The sequence below is a fragment of the Anarrhichthys ocellatus genome, unplaced genomic scaffold (genome assembly GCF_004355925.1).
Source record: "Anarrhichthys ocellatus isolate YVR2014 unplaced genomic scaffold, GSC_Weel_1.0 scaffold1226, whole genome shotgun sequence".
NCBI lineage: Eukaryota > Metazoa > Chordata > Actinopteri > Perciformes > Anarhichadidae > Anarrhichthys > Anarrhichthys ocellatus.
In genome coordinates this window covers 7,436-12,467 of record NW_022281200.1, presented here as the reverse complement: position 1 = coordinate 12,467, position 5,032 = coordinate 7,436, and positions in this window count along the sequence as shown.

Below are 5,032 nucleotides of genomic sequence, written 5' to 3'. Positions count from 1 at the left end.
TAGAGTCAAACAGACCATAAAGCAGGGGATGCTTTAGGGCGGGGCTAAACTCAAGGCTACAAAACATGAGTCCACAAACCAATGGGTGACATCACGACTACGTCTGCTTTTTATACAGTCGATGATAACGTGTTGTTGAGGTTCCTGTAATTGAGCGTATAACTGATAAGGTGACATCACATCCGTGCATAGACTTGTGTTTTTCACACTGGTATCATACGTTTCATGTTGATATTTCACTGTTATTGTCACTTACATCCATAAATAGCCACAGCACTCTTTTCCTTTAGCTGCCTCCCCTCTCCGCCCTCTCCTCTGTGTTCAACTCATGTGAAGGCGGTGATAGATGCGTCACCGTGGGTCTTGCATATACCGCCCTGAGCGCTCTGTTACAGTGTGGCCTTTCACAGCTGGTGCCACTCGCCTCTCAGCTAGAGCTAATAGAGCCCGTCCGGGACAGGGAGCCACCCAGAGCGGAGCGCTGCTGTTTATCCAGCAACATACCGACACTAATCACTGATCCATGCGCTCCGACGCAGTCGCTGAGTTTGTCGTGTGGAGAGAGGCAAATCAGAAGCAAACACTGGCTCTGTCTCTGCATCAGTGTGTGTGTGTGTGTGTGTGTGTGTGTGTGTGGTTGGAGGAGGGGGTAATCCAGAGGTGCCTAAACAGTGTCACGCCAATAAGAGCTGATTTGAATGTGAAAGGCGTCGGGTTGTGCTGTGGGACCAGCGGGGTACAAAGTCCCCCCCCCCCCCCGTCTGAAAGGCAAATAGACAGAAATGACACAACGATATAATTCACTACTCTGACAGGCAGATATACGCTACGAGGGAGGACATTCATCAATTCATCTGAACGACAGCAAATAAATCGGCAACTTTTGACGATCAATGAAGTCGTTTGTGAAGCAAATGACAAACGTTTCCAGTTGCAGCTTCTCATTCGTGAGGATTTGCTGCTTTGTTTTGTGTAAACTGAATATCTGTTTAAGACTTAAGCTTAACTGTTCATTATAATACAAATGGGTTGCAGCCCTACAGGACATGCGCTCCCACCAATGGTTAATATTTATGTCATGAAATATAGAATTTGGTTTGTTGTCTTTGCAAAGATTTCAAGTGTTTCGACTGAAGAGAGTTTCAAGTTTCCTGCATCTTCGATCAGAAGCAGTTTGTTCGACTGATCGCGGCCGAATTAAAAGTGTTCTAGTGTTTAGGAGCATCCACACTGGAGGTGGAATCGTGATATGGTTTGAATATGGAGGTATTGAGTCATCTCTCTATTCTTCATAGTGCCGCTCTCGGTAAAAAGTGAAGGAAAAAGTCATGTAAAGAATGAATGAAGGCAGCTGAGTGAGAAGCTAATGAGCACCAAACACAAAGTAAAGCTGCGGCAGATGTGAATGTCATTAGTTCTGCAGGTGTTTGGTCAACAAAGGCGGGTTGACAGCATTCATTTCTGAACCAAATTTTCATGGAAATCCATTAAATAGTTGATGAAACATTTCACTGAAAACCACAGAAGTGAACCTTAATGGTGGAGCCATAGAGCGTGTGTAAGATGTGTACGTAGTCGCCCTGACGTCACCCTCTGCATTGTGGACTGCTGTTTTGAAGCCTTGAGTTTGGCATCTTTGGGTTAGGGTTAGGGTCGCCATCTTGGTTTTCTGCAACCAGAAGTGACACGAGAGAGTATTCACGAGAGCTGAATAAGACATTTTTTCAGCGACTGAAATGTTTCAATTAACTTTCAGGCACTTCAGCTTTGGCTTCACCCTTCAGAGCCTGAAGAAAACTCAGAGGTTCAACAAAGTCAGTCGACTTCATCCTTCTGGGGATCGTGAATGTCTGAACCAAATACCAGAGCAGTGCACCAGAATCAGAACCAGAATCACTTTATTGGCCATGTATGTGGCCATGTAAGCTTAAACATTTAACTACTATGTACAATATAAATATATATCAAAGAATATATATGAGCATAAAGAACAACAACTGTGACAATGGACAATGGATTTGGGATATTAGTGCAGAATGCATCCCATAGCTGTTGGGATATTTCAGAGTGTCTCAGTTAAAGGGGGTCGGATGCTCTTCTCTGTACGACAGCCTCTCTTTCATGGTTGAAGCTGATAAGCTAGTGGAGCTGTCGTGTTTGAGCCTCGAGCTGCTTCAGAGAAGCTGAGAGAGAAGCTGCACACACACACACACACACACACACACACATGAAGGCAGAACAGAAAGTAACGGCGGAGGAATAGAAGGAGAGGAAGGAGACGGCGGGTGTTTGGAGGCCTGTCGGTTGACCCGCTTTGTTCCAGGGTCAGGAACCTCCTCGTGGTTCTTGAGTTATTCATCTCCCGTCTTCCACAGGGGAGTCCCAGTCTAGTTAGACCGGCACACAAAGGCAGCCGACACGTGGCCGCCGATTGCCTCATTGTGTGTGAAGTGATGGTGAAGTGGGGATGACATCAGAGGAGTGTCACTGAGCAGGAAACACTCGAGTGTGTCACTTCTTTAAAAAAGACACTTGGTTGTCTGAAGACCGAATGCTGGGAACTGAAACACGTTGGCCGACAATACAACTGGGAAAGAAGACATTGAGTGCAGATAAAAAAGCAGATTTTAGTGTCTCAACAAACAAAGTGCTCATTGATACGGTTTCATAAAGAGTCCTTTGTTCAGAAAGCAGTGAATCACATTTAGTTTTTCAGTTTCAATATTTCTGTTGCCATGAATCTTATGGAGCTTTCTGGTGGAGTCCTTCAGGCTTCACCGAACTGCTTAATATTAATACGTTTACTTCATTATTATTATATATATTATCATATATATATATATTATATCAGGGACAATGTAAAGAAATACAATAATCTCAAAGAAGAGAAAAATGCTTTGTACCAGATGTAGCACTGATTGATTCATTTACATTTATTATTATAGTATTTTATAAAAATGTGATTTTTTTCTTTACTATGATTATTGTTAATTTTTGTTATAGTTGTTTTCTTATGTCAGTATTGAACTCAACAGTATTATAAGTATTATAACCATTTATTCACTAATAAATCAAAACATTTGTATGTATTTATTATTTATTTATCGTTCTGCACATTCCTCTGGTCACAGTTATTCATAATTAATATGCGACGCTCTTCTTACTACTTCTGACCGAACTACATTTAGCAGAGTTTAATCGCTCAAAAGCATTTCATTGAAAATTAAAATTCACGAGACAATAGAAACCACGATTTACCGTCGCTCACACACTGAGAGAGGTTTACATCCCTGACCCCCGTGCAGGTCACAAGGAGGCGTTCAGGGTCGATGGAGGGCGTAGGAAGTTCAGGACTTTGACAGATAACAGCACTGTGTTAAAGTTAACCAAAGATCCTGGTTCTGGTTCTCATCATCACAGTGGACATGGCATGTCTCATGTTTCAAGTCGCTGTCGACTTTAAAGTCATTAAACCGAGACTGTGATTTATTTAACGCAGAGCTTCAGTACGAACATTAAAAAACAAGTTATTGAGTTTTTAACTGCTGCGAGCAGATATTACAACAAACAGGATACGTCATCAGTAAACAGATGTTCTCATTGTGTTGAGGTTAACACAATCCAGACCAGGTTAGTCCATTATACGTTAGAAGTATATCATGTAAGGGCTGCACACACACACACATACACACATACACACACATATACAAACACACACACACACAGTGGTGCTTTATTAAAATGTAAATGACATTTGTGTTACATATTCATGAGGCCTGATGTGAAGGACATCAGCAGTGTGATCTACAGACTGACACACACACACACACACACACACACACAGATGAAATCACCTATAGGTTGCATGGTCAGCATTCATGTGCTGACCATGCAACCATGTGCTGTGTGCGTGTGTGTGTTTGTGTGTGTGTGTGTGTGTGTGTGTGTGAGAGTAAATGTGAGGTGTGTAATGAATAATGAATTCAGGTGAATTTAGGTCACGCAGCCAACTGGGAGACAAACGGAATAGCTCTGTCTGCCCTCGTCTTCATGTGTGTGTGCATGTGTGTATGTGTGCATGTGTATATGTGCATGTGTGTATATGTGCATGTGTGTATATGTACATGTGTGTATATGTGTGTGTGCGCGTGCACTGAGGGGGAAGTTTCCTTTGCTTAATCTCTCCATCCACACTTCACAATTCTTCTTTTCCTGCAGATCGGAATCTATCAATGAATTAATTTCTCGCTCTGTCGCGTTCTCTATCCGTCCACCTGCCCGCCCCCCCCCCGCCTTCACTCAGTGATCCCCCCACCCCCCTCCTCCCCCTCTGGCCTCCCAATAGACCGTCCCAACCTGCACCTGCCCTGCCTCCCCTCAGTCCTCCCTGTAGGCTGGCTGGTCCACCTGCCCCCCCCCTTAAAGCCCCTCAGGTGCTGTGGGACGGCTCTGGAGGACAGAGGGAGGAAACTGGTGCGGTATGTTTAACGTTAAGTGGTACAGAACAGAAATATGACGCTGCAGGCTCTGAACTCTAACGTGAGCTTTACAGCGTGTATCACACGGTGCATGATGCTTCTTTATGACAACAAACTCCACGCACACTTTCAACCTGAGGTCCAGTCCTCTGAGCCGCACAAAACACACACTCAGCATCGTTTCATCAGCTGACTTTTACTAACTTTTAAAACACGCTGACGTCTTTCAGAAAATATCAATATGTGTTGCTGTATGTTTAAATACAACAGATGTTCATCTGTCATTTGTGACTCCAAACATACACGTTACTATAATAATAATAACACTACATGATTATCGTGGCCAAGGGAACTCATGATAACAATATTATCACGATATCTTTGTTAGCTTTGAGAAATAAAAAATAATAATACCATCAGTCAAATTCATCTATAACTTAGTTTATTTTTAATAATTTTGTCTTTTTTTTGGCAAATGAATTACACTCAAAATACAAGTGTGTTATGTAATTAAACAAAAGTGTTACTAAAGATACGTTGTATTAATTGTACGA